Raw genomic sequence first — 15,919 nt, forward strand, 5'->3', positions numbered from 1 at the left:
TTGGTGTACAGGCAGTGTTGAAATGGTGAAGCGATCGCTGCACTCTCATCTTCTCTGGTCGAAAGTGAGGTCATGTGAAATTCCCGTGAATAGTTTCTAACCCACTCCATGACGTTACCGCGATGGGTCCATTTTAGAAGCAGCAAACTGAAGGGAATCGGTAGAAAGTACACTCTTTATTTATTTTTGATGTCCCAGAACTGCCAAAGGCCTTCCCTACTGCTTACGTAATCGACGACCCACGGTAGTAACGCAACCGGAAAAAAAGAACGCTATAAATTAATCCTACGAAACATTTGCCCCGAATAACTCAACGTGTCGATGGCTCTAGAAGGTCGGGATCCACGTAACTGAATGGGTTTATTCGCGTCCGCGAGACTTCGTCGTGCTGTTAGACACTAGGAAAACGCACTTGATGTGCACTCACGCTTCCACCGAGCCGTCCGTATCTTCGGAAATTGGTGTTGCCTAACTCATCCGAATGATGCAGTCAGCCGGAAAGTGCCCACGAATAAAAACTAAAATAAATTGAGCAAGCACATCCATTTCGCTAGCATCTGTCAGCATGAGGTGCCCGCAACGAACGGGAAAACAACCGCGATCCGGCGCAGCTAGGCTCACTGCGTTTCGCGGTTTATGCCGGTTTTAATGAGCGGCTCACTATTAGTGGACGTGGAGCCGTGTCAGTCAAGTCGCTTTTTGCGCAAGAGAAACGTGCCGTACGGACTCTTCTTCCGTAGCATTATCATTATCACGCTACCGTTTCGACAGAAGCAGCATCACGTTCACGCAGTGAAAGACACGGCGTACACGAATCCATTAGTGGATCGCATAGACGAGAAAAGAGCGCTCGGCAGGACGTTTATTAGTTGTGCCGCATGCGCAACTGAGGAACAGAGAGAGGTGTATAGACGCGACAAGAGAGTAGGAGGATAGATGCCACTCGTTGCTTAGCTGCAATCTTGTTAGTATTTTGTAGCTCCGAGAAAGAATTAACAAAAATCAGCCCGGCTGCAATTACCAGAACTGTGCCTTAGCCCTACAATGTGGAGTAGTTGAGTGTCGGTGCTCGCTGTCAAAAAAGGTTGGCTAACGAATCTAATGCCACTAGAGGCGTGTGCAATCGGGTACCCGAGTGCAGGTGACTTAACCCAACTGCTACGCAGAACTCTGTGCTAGAAAGATGGGACGTAGCTGCAGTACTGGGTAGCAGCTCCCGCGAGGACCTTCATTTAGAGATACATCGGTGCCTGTAGCTGACAACGTTGAGAGCCTCCACTATGTGAAGCTGTGGCTGGAGTTACCTTGTTAATGTAAAAGATACAATGAATCAGCTATAGTTCTGGTTTGTAAGCTCCTTAAAATAAAAAGTTGTCGCAGTTTCACCTGAAAGGCGAAGCATCAATTGCGATAGCAAATTTGTAGAGAGCTATACGGAGTAATGATAGTCGCTTTATCAGCTGTATAAACTTGAACATGCAGCAGCACCGGCAACACGCAGAACTGTTGTCGACGCCGTCGGCGTTTTGCCCACGTTCGCACAAAATGCGTGCGGCGTTGGTGACTGTTGCCGGAGCCTCTGATATAAATAGGTACTTGGTGCCGCAGCTATACGTCCCCTCCCTTCCCTCCCCCCCCCCCCCCCCCCCCCCCCACGGATTTCGTGCGTCAGAAGAAGGCGCGTTTGCTCTACATATATGGTGATTGCAAAGGAGGAAAGAGACGCCTACTTCTGCAGCCCTTAAGGGAGCACGGCACAGAACGCGCGTTTGTTCTCCGCCGTGCGTTCACTCCCCGTGAAAGCGCGCGTCCCTCGCGCCCTTTCACTCGCACATACAGCGTCCGGCGGCGCGCGGCGACGATTTCATCTCCATTGACGTCATACGGAACCTCACGGCGACGGCGACGGCGACGGCGACGGCAACGGCGACGGCGACGCCGACGGCAGAAATCTGCTTTGGAGTGTCCATATAATTGCTATCGCAATAAAATTAGGAATGAAAACTGTCGGCGAAGGGATAAAACGAAATGCTTTGGAAATATACGGACACCGTGTATATCGCAGCCCCTCTATTTTACGGTTCACACCAGAAGATCCTTGCGTGGAAATTATTCGTTTATTTTTAAACGTTCCCAAGTCTGGTGCATCTTTCTTCTACTGAAGAAGAATAGTTAGTGACTGCAAAGCTAGAAGCCGCCGAATTTAACTAGTTTATAGAGAGTTTCAGTTGTTGACAGTGTAAAATCGAAGAAAACAAAATCAACTTCTGCAGATGGTTGCGCATGAAGGAATGCAGGTCGTTATTACATTGCCCGTACTCATGCAGTAATGCTTACAATACCAATGACAGTTGCGGAAACGCGCCACAATTTCTTCTTAAAAAGCGATGTCGCGGCTTGCGCAACGTTTACACCTCGCCTATATCTTCACTTTTTGTAGCATACGAATTGTCGCCTTTTGTATAGTTATATGTCTTTCAGAGAAAGCTTGTGGTCAAGGCTCACAAAAGGTTTGCACCATGTGTGCCTAAATTACTAAATGTGCATTTTTTTTCACTTAACTCTAAAAACGACTTTCGGCAGTTCACAGAAATCGCTCGTCACTGATCACAGTCTGGATTGGACTATAGGAGAATATTATATAGCATGTGGTATTATTAGAGGTCTTCGTTCCTACATTGCTGATGCCCAAATATTTTGTAAAAAAAATGCGTCCACATGCAATATCATCAAGCGCCCCCCAAATGGTGCAGGCTGTGCTAAGCAGCTTCGGCCTGTTGGATACGTGAAACATGAATAATTCCTCTCGCTGTAGGGAATATAACAATGTACACTGTGCGCCTGTCGGGGAACACAGCGGTGTGATGAATTCCATAGCCGCTGCACATGTTTAAACACAGCCACAAAATACAAGGGGGAAGATTGAAATTGTACGTGATAATTGACTACTTCAGTCTTTCCATGTGTATAATATTGTTTGCCCTTGCGAATATGAATAGCCGGTGACAATAAAAGCGCCAACCTGTATTTGGATTGGATATCAATTAACAAACGAAGAAGAAGAAGATTGCGTTAAAACCCAATAGGATGACTTTTACGCTATGTTTACTATTGAATCAGTGTAGTAAATAATGCAAGTAGTTTTGTTCCTTATCGCGCTGAATGAAAACAGTGCTATGACGCGTCAAGCGGTACATTAGGGCATGGCGTCCCCTTCATCACAACATTTTTTTTTTGTATTTTCGTACGTGAGAGCAGAGGGAGTTACAGATTTGTAGAGCTCGTACTCGAACTCCGTTTAACAATATTTTCCGTCAATTTTCGTAAAACATTTCACACAATTAATCGATATTATACTTCCTGAAATCATATAGTATTTAGTATTTCTTTTTTTTAAGTGCAACAAATATAAGTTCTTCCAGTGGTCGTCTGATGAGAGCATATCTGTGTTTTACATGCATTCTTATAGCCACATCGGAGTCGTCCCTTGTAAATATTCTTTTAACAAGCCCAAGTATCTACTTCTAAGTAAAAACGTGTTCTTCGACATATCACCAGGAAAAAAGACAGGCAGAAGTGCCCTCTGTCCCTAGAGAGCTGTCCTCAGCACTCCGTTTAATAAGGGCCCCTGCCAAATCATGCCTGCGAGGTGCTGACACAAGTAGTACGCTTGTAGTGCGAGCGTATACTGAGGTCAGTATGAGTGACACGACCGAGAACCATTGTAGAATGTCTTCATTTTCGCCCATCCATTGGTTCCACAGTTTACGCGACGTGGATCATCTTCAGAGTGTCAACCAATACCCCTTGGAATAAGGATTATAAACAGGGATAAGGTGCACCTTATCCCTGTTTATAATCCTTATTCCTCGTGTGCTACTCCATTAGTCAGCCATCTTTTTTTGATTTTGGAAACCAATACCCCTTGTTTATGAGATACACTGATTAGTATTTCTTCTATGCAGTCAGACAGTTTTGACATTGAAAGCTGCTAAATGAGTTGAAAATATGATTCCATCTCAGCATGATTGGGGCCCGAATGCTCGAAAAAAGCAAAGCTGATGTGTAAGCTTAGGTTAAGACACACCAATGAAATTTTGTTTTGTTTTCTTTCTTCATAATATAACGTATGTAGCTTGCTGTCAGGAGTATACGCCTCGCGATAGTATCCTAAACATGGCGGAAGCTTTCCATATAAACTGAATTCTTTTATTGGCTGTGCCGTAAGTCCAGCAATGAAACGCTACTCTAAACTTTGGTTCGGTTCCTTCGCCTTTCACGCAGATATTCGGCGGTCATTGCCACGCAATTTCTCGGCAATGCTCTTTCTGTCAGGAACAATAAAAAAATAAGAAGAGCCAGGAAAGCCTGCCGAGCCAAACGGAGGTAAAGGTCCTCTTAATTGCTTCACCCAGCGGGAAGCTTACAGCACTACAACGGAGAAGCTCTCCGCCTATAACTCGAGCTGCCCGGTCAGGCCCGTTTGCTCACGAGACAAAGGTGCGTTAAGGTTGACATTCGGTGTAGTACAATCTCATTTGTGGCTTAGAATGAGGAAATGTGTACGCGACTTTAGCTTCCTGGAAGCGGTGCTTCTTTTTTTATCCAATTCAGCGAACATTTGACAAACGCAGGATTTCAAGGCACAACTAGGTACAACTAGAGATGCAACATTTCTGGAAATTTGGAGCGGGAGAAAGAAACCGTTCTTTTTTTTTGTTCTTTTGATAAACTTATGGAAATATTGAAAGAAATTGAAGCTCCTATAAAAAAGCGGGCAAGTTTGCACTCGGTCGTGCAAAGCTTAGGCAGAGCGAAAGTGTCAATCCTCAAGTCTTATTGGCTGCTACTGCTAGGTATTACCTTGGTTGCTGCCAGGTCTTAAATTGGTGTAACTTAACTACGCATGTACGGAAGGTATTCTCGAGTGAACATTTTCGAAGGTACCTTCCCTTTCGCGACATTTCGCGTCACTAGCGCTGGATGCGTCGGCGCCTATACGAGCGACAGCGTTCCTGGCATGCCACAAATGCAGGCAGGCAGGCAGGAGCCATGTCTGTGCATGGCGAAGTGAGCGCGCACCTGCGCCGGCAGTTACTAGGCAACGCGAGGTGACGTCATCGGTACTGCTTCGGCGCATGCGCGGCTAGGCAACGCGGATGGCGTTGGCAGCAGCTCTGCGCGTTGCCTCGTTGGTGCTGCTACAATTTCTTTCTCTCTCTATCCCGCTCTCGTTTTCTCTTTTCGCTCCCGAGAATTGCGCGCGCCACGCACATGCTCTCCTTCCCTCTCCTTAACGTCCCATGTCAAGGTAACATGTTCACGGCACGGAGAGGAAGCCAGGCACACGCTGATCCGCGTGGTTGCTAGGCAACGCAGTGACGTCATAGCCGGCGAGGTTTTGCGACAGCAGGCGTCACTTTTTACTGTTAGTTAGAACAGCTTCGGTGTTAACATAGTTTGTATTTACTGATCCAGAAAGAGAAAATAACTATCCTTTAATACATGCAACCCGTCGTGGTTGCTCAGTGGCTAGGGTGTTGGGCTGCTGAGCTTGAGGTCGCAGGATCGAATGCCGGCCACGGCGGCCCCATTTCTATGGGGGCGAAATGCGAAAACACCCGTGTACTTAGATTTAGGTGCACGTTAATGAACCCTCCCCCCCCCCCCCCCCAGGTGGTCTAAATTTCCGGAGTCTCCCACTACGGCGTGCCTCATAATCTGATTGTGGTTTCTGCACGTAAAACCCCATTATTTCATTCAATTTAATTTTTTAATATATGCGATAATTACGTTGAGAACGCGAAGACAATAGACGCAACAGATTTTCTCTTCGAAGAAAGAGAAGCAGAAAGAAAGGTACAAGAAGGAAGGGCAGGTGGTTAACTCGCCCGGTTGGCTGCCCTACACGTGGGGAAGTGGAGCAGCGTAAAACGATACGAACTTTGCGAACCTAGAGGCACGTTCTTCAGTAAGCTGTCCCTGACGCCAAATATTGTAATACTTGCTTCTTCTGTCCATCTCGGAAAGCTTTCTTGGTTGCTCTGGCTATTCTGCAGGGTTTTGTCTAAATATCTCAGTCAGCATTATCTGTACCGACAACCTTTTGAACTCATTATGAATACTTTCTTGCTCGCTTTATAACTTTTAATTAAATTTAGCCAAAATTATTATGAAATATTATATGTCAACGTTTGGGCTTGAAATATTCGCTCCTAAAGCTAGGCTCGCATTGTGGAAGGGACCGCGTATGAGCCAGTCACGTGAAACATTGCACGGCCGCTGGATAAAAAAAAATTACTGCATCTCCCGCTAAAGGGAACCATGTATTGATGCGAAGCAGCGGGGAGATGGTTAGCTTGAGCGGGAGATGGTTTCGCGGACGCGGCCCGAGCCCTCATCGCGGCGCTGCACAGGATAGAGAATGAGGCGCGCGCGCTCCGTCATTTTCATACCGCGGAACTACCGTGGCGCACCCAGCGGTGTATGCAGCTGTCGCACCACCTGTCGAGCGCGCCGCCCCAGATTCCTAGAGGAGAGAAAGGGGGGAGCGTAGGAGAGGAGAGAGAGAGGGGGAGGGGACGCGCATGCGCTGTGGGGTGTGGCACGCGGGCGCCGCTCCGTGGAGTATTCCTAGAAGAGATAAAGAGGGGGAGCGTAGGAGAGGAGAGAGAAGGATAGGGGACGCGCATGCGCTGTGGGGGGTGTGGGACGCGGGACCACAGACAGAGCCGCCGGCAAGAAATGCTTAGCATTTAAAAGAAGAAAAATTCCTAATCTGAGAACTGAGAGAAAATTCACTCAGTGTTCGAGTAACTCTCGCAGGACACACTCGAATTATAATCGGTCGTGGCTGCTCCGCATTAAATATTGATTGTATGTCAACAAGGTTTCGAACACGCTTAATTGTTCGATGAACATTTCCTCGCGATGAACATTTCCAAACGAAGACCAGTTTCGTTCACAACTGGTACATGGCGAAAGTATCTTCAGCAGCGCAGAACCTATAGGTGTCAGCGGCTGCTTAGTGCCGCACCAGGTTGATGATTTTACGTGTTTCACGGAGTCCCAGGCGCTAGTCCTAGACCAAAACGCAGAGGACGTCCTGTATTCCGCTACGTTTGAAAAATACGCTACGTCGTCAAAACGAAACTGCAAGCTTATATGAAGACACTTGAAAACTGTGCTGCCGTTTCTCGTTGACGTCGTTTGTAGAATAGTATACTGCTAAGTAGAGAATGACAAGTTTTACTGTAAGTGAAATGTCGAATGTTTTTTACCAGGCTTCTCGTTTCGGAAGCCACGCGCACACTTCTCGGCAGTACCACTAGGTGGCGCATCCTGTCCAGAAAGAAGCGCGAGAGAGGAGCCCCGGTGCCCACGTGACGTGTTTCTCAGCCTTTGCACGCACCGGCGTGCCATGGCATTCGGAGGCCACGTGTAGGCTTCGCGGCGGCGGCACCAGATGGCGCCGAGTGTACTTATGGAAGCGTGAAAGAGGAGTCCCACTGCAGCACACGCCTCATAACTCCTTTTCAGGGTGGCAATTTGCCCCGTCGCTACATGCATTTAATTCATTGTTAAACGCATTACCGTGACAATCATCCTGATATGGGCTCTGCCGAATTTGTTTATTGCTTTCTACGCTGAAATCGGGCGATTTCGATATTATAGAATTTTGAGGCTGGAACAACCATTTCTCCTCATTCGATGAGTAAAGGTTGTTGCAATTACTCGGAGGAGGCAGGACGGAAATTTGCGAAATGACTAACAGTGATTAAATGGCCCGCCACCGAAAGGCGCAGTTGTGCCGGCTTTTCGCCAAATTACTATTTGCGCGACCCAACCACTGGATAATCGATTCAAGCGGCGCTGTTTTCTCTAGTAAAGCGAGCGCTTGTCATTTTCTATTGTTCACGTTCTGTCTTGAGAGCTCGCAGCCCAAAACGTATTACTGTTCTGTGAACTGTGCTTGCTTATTTGCTCTTGTCTTCTGAAAAAGCTTTACCTCAGGGGCTTTTATTAAAATACGTGTTAACGAAGAAATCGTTTTTCTCGAACAGCACTGTAGCGACACAGATGAAAACTGTTGAATTCAAAGCTAATCGTTTAAATCTGCCGACTGGTAGGAAACAGAGAAATTCGATGTTTTATTTCAATAACTTTTAAAAAATGTTTGAAAATTAATTGACAACTTAAAAAAAGTAAATTTTGAAGAATCAAGACAACCGTCCTATTACTGTAAGCAATAAAAAATTGTATCACATATTTGTGAACCAAACCTATTGCGACATCTAAAGCAGACAAAATTGGTATATTGCACACTTAGATGAAATATTTCAATTATTTCAGGGTATCATTACTATGCAGCATGGCAAAAAAAAAGAAAAAAGGAGAGAACTGGCAGAAACATTAATAAAAGGGACGACACAAGAGCTGTCTTTGCTCTGTCGTGCCCGACATTTGCACTGCAGCCACGTTAACGTTATTCAGTTCGCCCAGCTCTCTGTGAATGTACCCTCGTAAACACTGTAGGAATTTCACGTCAGCTGTAAAGGTATATATCATATTTGAATGCTTTAGATACCCTATCAGCTACAGTTAACTGAACTGCGATGTCTGTCTTTGGTACACGCAGTTACGGATATATGTAATCGTTGGGGTTCATTTCTTTAGAACTTGCCAATATTGAGCAAATATTTAAAAAAAGAAAAAAATGAAAAAAAGCTTTTGAGGCCCTATACGAAACTTCTGCTTCCTACAGTTAGTAGAATTCATCTTTATCTCTTTAATGCAACAAATTTCATTAAAATTAGAACACTGGTTGTCAATAATGTGAGCGTTTATGGGATGTACGCGTAATTGAGGGACAAACTTGACAGGTAAATTGTAGTTTACCTGTCAAGTTACCTGCCAAGCCACCCAAATAAAGCCTCTTAGCTGGCTGTATTCATACGACCAGCGAAAGAACAGACAAGAAACACCGACAAGAGGCGTCGAGGACAAGATCGGAGCTCGTCACCTCATTTTTGTTTTTCAATCGTGTACGTTTTTGCGCTGGTCGTATCGACATGGAATACAAACTAGTCCCGTCTGACACGTTGCTCTTGTTAACGTTTGCCGCAGGAATCTGTAGCTCCAAAAAAGAAATGTTATCCGAGTCAGGGTTTGGGTACGGGCTAGTCGGTATTCCATTGCAAACATCACTTATACAGCGCATACATAGACAAAGGGACAGCAAAAAAGACGAAAGACAAGCGCTGTCTTCCAACCGAATTTTTATGTCGAATAACATGCATATACAGGATAGCCAAGACTACACGAAAACAGAGCCCCCCTTTCTTACTGTTCCTTTGTCCATGTATGCGCTGTAATTCATCTTAATCTGAGTGCCTTCGGTGCCACTTTGTGTGCTTTCGCCAAGACTTCTCACGTATACTGCACATACTAAACGAGGAAGCACGGCGTCGGTTTCTTAGACCAGAAATAACAACTATAACAGCACCAATTTCGCACTTTCCTAGAGTAAGAATGAAACACGTGCCAATTGTGGTCAAATGAATTCTGAGGCCACTTCGATCGAAAGAGCGCCAATGTCACGCTATAATGGCGAAGCTCTATAACGCCAATGCAGAAGAGACAATCGAACAAATATGGTGCTTTCGTCACCGCTGTACCGTCGTACGCGACGTTCTTCGGACGCTGTTAAACGTGCTAGATAGCAGACCATTTTCCGAGCCAGCTTCTTGAACCATGGCCACATGCTCCACAGGCTTAGAAAGTGATGCGATCGTTACTTCAGTATACAAAAATGACTGGGCTCTCACACCACTGTAGGTTTTATTGGCAACCCAACGTGTTTGCACTGCTAATGCTTTCTTCCTTCCTTCCCTCCCTCCCTCTCTCTTCTTTCTTTTATTTCCTTAACCCCTTCCTCTTCCTTAGGGTAGCAAACCGGACACGCGACTGCTTGACCTCGCTACCATTCTTCTCTGTCGCTAAAGATGTCACAAGTGACATTTTTTAACGCCAATTCGTTACGCTTTAGCAGAAAATATTCGTATTCCGTTGGTTGATCGTGTTTCTTTAAACCTTTGTGAACTAGCAGTGCACTTATGGTTTGTGAAAGGTATGACGCTATTAACTCGGCAGGCAATAGATACGGTAGTAAATTGATTTTGAATATTTTCTTGATAAAAACTTTGAACATTATTTGAGGCCATTACCTTCGTTTCCTCATTTCATTCGCCGATGACTGGATTCGGAACGCGCCATCTCCTTTGTCAAAATTGCTCCGCATTAGTCCGACAAGGTACCCTTACAATTTTTGGTAGAGAATAATTGTTGCTTTTCTTTTCCTTCTCGTTATGAACGTTTGTTCACTAATAGATAAGGACCCGCGATACTCTTGCGTCATGATTCAACACCATGCGCAAAAATTGAGGCGTTGAACAGAGGCTATTTCTGACACGCTCCGAAAATGCGCAATCCTGTTAGAGCCAACAGTTCAACGCTCTATTATCAATGACAGCCTTTGAACTCACATGACCCTTCCCTCCCCTAGCCAGTTGCTGGCGGACCATCAGCGAACTATCTGGTCACATTGAAAATGAAGCGTCTTCTGGCTATGCAACCCAATACTGATTCAGCGAGAGATACCTCCTATGAAAAGACTGTTTCCCGTGAAAGTGGCAAAGACCTTACTTCGCAGTGTTATCACTTCCTGTGGGACATACAATAAAGCAGAAGCAAATAAAGAAAAATTACCTGGAAGGTATTATCCATAAAATATGAGATATATATGACCGCGAAAGGAGCAGCTTGCCTGAAGAGTCATTGCTCAATATACCTGAGTCTCAAAACTTCTTCTTAGGGGTTCTGGTCCTATTCGAACCGAAGAGCGTGGTAGTAGAAAACATGCACCGCCATACCTTAAGCCGCTGCCTGTCGGAGCCAGCGTCCCTTTCATGCAACCCTAAAAGGCGATAAGGCGTACCCATATAGCCACTTCCACTCTTGAGACTGCAAGCAGCAACGTGCTTTTACGCGTATAGAAAGTAAATATCTGGTTTTCTCTTCAGGGATGACTGACGTCTGCCAGTGGTTCAGTCAGCTGTAAGGCATCCAGAAATGATGTGCACACGCTGCCACAAACACGCGAGCTGGGCTGAAGAACATTTTCTTGCTGGTAAAAAGGCCAGCCTTCGTTCCTTCTCAGCAGATCACAGAGCAACTACAGGGCTTTTTCTGATTCGTTTTTGTGGTTACTGTTGTGGTTGGTCCCAGAAAACGCCAAAGTAAAGACCTCAAAAAGTAAAGGCTCACTGCAAAACCATGCACTGAGGCACGTAGGCGCACACACACACATCATACACACACGAAAACATTTACATCGCACACGCACGAACGCATGCACGAATTTACACAAACACACTAGCACACACGCACACACAGAGAGACACACATGAATGTACGCGCAAACCTGCACAGACCTATACAACCTGCCGCGGTGGCTCAGTCAGCTAAGGCGTTGCGCTGCTGATTACGAGATCGCGGGATCGAATCCCGGCTGTGGAGGCCGCATGTCGATGGAGGCGAAATGCAAAACCGCCCGTGTACTTGCGTTGTAGTCCAGGTTAAAAAACCCCAGGTGGTCAAAATTGACCTGGAGCCCTCCACTACGGCGTGTCTCATAATCAGAACTGTTTTTGGCCCGTTACACCCCAGAAAGAAGAACACAAATCTATACACACACACACATATGCAAACTAATTCAGTGCCCCTGATGTGTCTCTACTCAGCACGGGATGATGAGTTCGATTGCACTAGGGCAAGGCGGCCGCAATCTGATTGGGACTGATTGCGACAACACTCCTGTGCCTATAGTTTCAGGCACTCGTTAACACTAAGGAGCCTACATGCAAAAACAGCGCTTGCTTGTAGGCTCCCTACCCGAATGGCCAAAATATTCGGTCGCCCTCCATTGAGGTATCTCTCACTGAGCCCGTGTTCCTTTGAGACGTCAAAGGGCCCCTCACCAGGCCACATAGCAAATTTTGGTTATAAGCTGTAAACTGTTACGTGCCCTCTCAGGAGTGTTCTATGGCAAGAATTTTTCAAATTAGTTATTTGAAATACTTGAAGTTCCACGAACCCATGATTTCAGGAAGCGTGCGTCAACGCCAACACAGGCACGCTCTCCACTTGCCCGTCTAGCCGCTGCAAGCGAAATTCCTTTCCTGCGTTCTCCCAACCGGAGCCGGAGGATCGCGTGACGAATACGTCACGGGACCCGCTTTCTCCTTTTTACAGCGAAACCTGTATATGGCTAGGCGAAACGAAAAGCCTTTTGTCCCCTGTTTCGATAAACGTCTCCATTGGCTGCGCCGTCAGTTGCGTCGTTCTCTACGTCGCACCCAAGCGCGCGCGCCATTGGCAGCACCGTTAGTGACGTCGTTCTCTGCGTCGTACCTGCTCTGCCCGCAACGCCGGCTCCTCGGGTCGCCGTTGTCGCATGCGTTCGATATCTCGAGTTAGCTCGGCATCGGGGTTAGCAGCATCCGCCCGCCATTGGCGCTTGCATTCCACTAGAAACACAAACATGTAACCAATAGTTTAGAAACACCTCAATACATAGTTTGCACGTGACGTCATGTCCGCCGCCTGCCCCGACCGTCCGCCATCGCTAGGCACCTCGCTACTAGCCGCTGGCCCGCTGCGCTTGTGTTCGGCGTTCGCTTCTACGTGTCAGCGCCGCATGTTTGTTCTTGTGAAAGCTTTGCGATGGCAAAAGTCAGGAGCCCTGAATTTTTCCCTTCCTACATGGACGAGCTTGTAGGGCCGACGCGGGCTCGCTACGAAGAAAAGGTCGGAATATGCGACGGCGTGGACCCATACTAGCTGCACGTTGGCGTGGGTACCAGTTCAGACCCCGAGGTTCTCCCGGCCACGACGTACGTGGATATTATTATCTTGTCCCGTCCACGAGCTACGTGACGCTGAACGAAATAAAGGCTTACAAATCGCTGAAGGCGCACAATTCACGAGCGGTTGGGTGAGGTAGGTTGCAGCGAAGCGCCTGTCGTCGGGTCTTACCATCGTCCTCGGCGAGGTGAGTCAATGAAAGCATATGTTTCTTGGCGTGCGGCAGAGAAAACTATCTCAGTATTTTTTGTGCTGCTCCATTCAGGGACAGCTTTCTTGCCACAAAGGTTCACCTATATGCACTTTTTCCCCAAGCTTCAAAACGTGTGTTCGCTTCTTTCTGCGAGTTTTTGCGAGCAGGCAGTCGCCAACCAGTACAGGGGATTTCGCTGCCGCCCTTTTACGATCATGCATGATGTGCAGTGTTTCGGCGTGTTATATACTCGCCCGAAACAAAGTGATGACACGCACGTTGTTCAGGTCCTTCCGATTTATCCGGGAAAGCCACAGGCATGGACGTTTCTCTGACAGCATTCGATCTTGTGCGTTCGCACTGCCATGTTATTACTTTTGGTGCGGACCTACGCCCGGTTCTGCGTAGCTCGGCTTCGCGGCAGTGGTACTTCTTGTGCAGCAACCGAAAATCGCAAGATTGGCATGATCACGACGCGAGAAAGAACTTCGGATCAACAAAGCGTGAGCGCGCGCAGCCTGCTCCAGCACGCTTCCACAGGCGCGCAGGTGCCTAAAGATGGCGGACAGGCTCGCGGACCGGTGCGGAAGTGACGCACGTGCAAACTATGTATACAGCGTCGGGATTAACCCACTTCTAAACACCGAGGCCGCACGTTTCAGCTTCGCTGGTTAACCATCTGTACGGAGTGCTTGGGCGGTTTTTTTTATCTCTCCCTCGTTTTTGCTGACTGGCGCACTTCCGGTGACGGTCTCGCGCGCGAGCTGCTGCGTGTCTCTCGCTTCGCGCAACGGACAATTTTGCGCACTTGGCACGAGAACACCCGATAGCGGTATAGCTCAGTGCCACATGAACACTGAGGCAGACGCAAGCGGATCACAGAGCATGATCGCGCGCTGGAACATGGTAGAAAATCACATAGTTTCGTTGTCTGCGCGCGCTACTGCACGACGTGGGAACAAGCAGCCGAAACGGAGGTACAGCTGATTTGTTACGGTACAAAGTAAAACAAAAACACGCAGACATTCGGTTTATATGTTTATTATTTCTCTAAACTTTATTTCAGCTATTGAAGCAACAGATTAAACCAATAATTGATGTTGCCATGAATAATTCGAGAAGTCACGGGTGACGGTGAGTAACGTCACGTCACTGCCATGTACGTAGGCGCACTTGTTCAATTGACGTCTACTTTCCGGCTGGGAGTGAGGCGCCCGCGAGGAGAAGGTCAAGCGACGTTTGGTTTGAAATTCAAGCTCTTTCCACGGCGCGTACGGATGTAATACTTAGAAGACACCATCGTTAGCACGCACTGTATGCACAGCGCTTTTCAGTTCAAAATGGCCAGACCTGGTGAAGGGCCCTTCAAACCCACTCAATCACTCAGTCGGTGGTAGAACGTTTGGAATAGGTTTCTGGCTATATACATTCTATGAAAACGTAAATACATTCATTTTACAGCAAAAAATGCGCTGTGATCCAATTATGCAATGTGTGTGTAATTGTTGATAAGGTCTGAAAACTTCTTGAGCACCCTTAACATTCTCGGCAGGGGGACTGGAGATGACCCTTGATGGAAGGTATTCTATGTTTCTACGACTAGTGAAGTTGTGGTAAGTAGTATTCTTAACCGAAGTCTGTAAACCTTCGTAATATTTAGAAGTGAAAACTTCGAATAACGCAATAGGAATGGCTGATGTATTTAGTGTATTGGTGCAAGGATTGTAATTGATTGATTCAATGGAGGGTTGTTCCTTACTATGTCCCTGCAAGTCCTTCTGAAGCAAGTAGAATAAATATAAAAGCGAAGCGCGAAAAGCTGGTTCAAGAGACCCTGATCCTGAAAGCTAAAATGAGAGGAAAGCTTGTCTAATAGCAGTTTTTTTTTTTTGTAACACATACTGTAGCAACACCGAGACAATTTCGTACTTTAATTGGTTGTTACCTGTGCCTAATGCAAATTGACTCCATGTTCTAAGTAGGATATGTCGCTAAGAGTTAGGAATGTAACATCTCTTCCTTGCAGTTTAACTCTACTAGATGGATGGATGGATGGATGAATAACTTTATTAGTGTCCTTTAGGGCGCGTGCTAGCGCGCAGCGAGCCGCTCCCACGTCGGGACAGAAAGGCCGAGCCTCTCCGCCGCGTCGCGGGCCCGTTGGACAGCCCATAACTGTTCTTCGAGGTTGGGGCTGCGTAGAACCGCATCCCAACGTGAAGAACTGTTGCTTTCATCGCCGCGTAACGCGGGACACCGCCAGAGCATGTGAGGTAAGCTCGCTAAGTCATTGCATAGTGCACATGTGTTTGTTGTCTGAATTTCGGGGTACATTTTGTGAAGAAGTAGGGGGTTTGGATATGCCCCCGTCTGTAGAAGCCTTAGTGTTAAAGCCTGAGGTCTATTGAGTTTACAATGCGGGAGGGGGTAGATCCTACGAGCCAAGTAAAAATGCTTAGTAATTTCGTTGTACGAGATAGGAGAGTCCCGATAGTCAGTACCCCCAACGTCATGCTGCCCGGTGGTACTCGTAGCTACGCGGTTGATAATTCCTCGCGCAGCATTGTGTGCCGACTCATTGAGGTTGGGCGGGGCACCCTCGATCTGTCCCATGTGGGCTGGAAACCAGATCACTGTGTGTGGCTTGATCTGCTTGCTTCCTAGTATCCCTAGGGCCAGCTCGGATATGGTTCCTTTGGCAAATGCCCGAACGGCTGATCTCGAGTCACTGTAGATTGATGTCCTCTTGTCGTCCAATAAGGCCATCGCTATTGCACCTGCTCTGCGGTCTCAGAGGACGTC

Source organism: Dermacentor silvarum, chromosome 3 (genome assembly GCF_013339745.2).
Source record: "Dermacentor silvarum isolate Dsil-2018 chromosome 3, BIME_Dsil_1.4, whole genome shotgun sequence".
Taxonomy (NCBI): Eukaryota; Metazoa; Arthropoda; class Arachnida; order Ixodida; family Ixodidae; genus Dermacentor; species Dermacentor silvarum.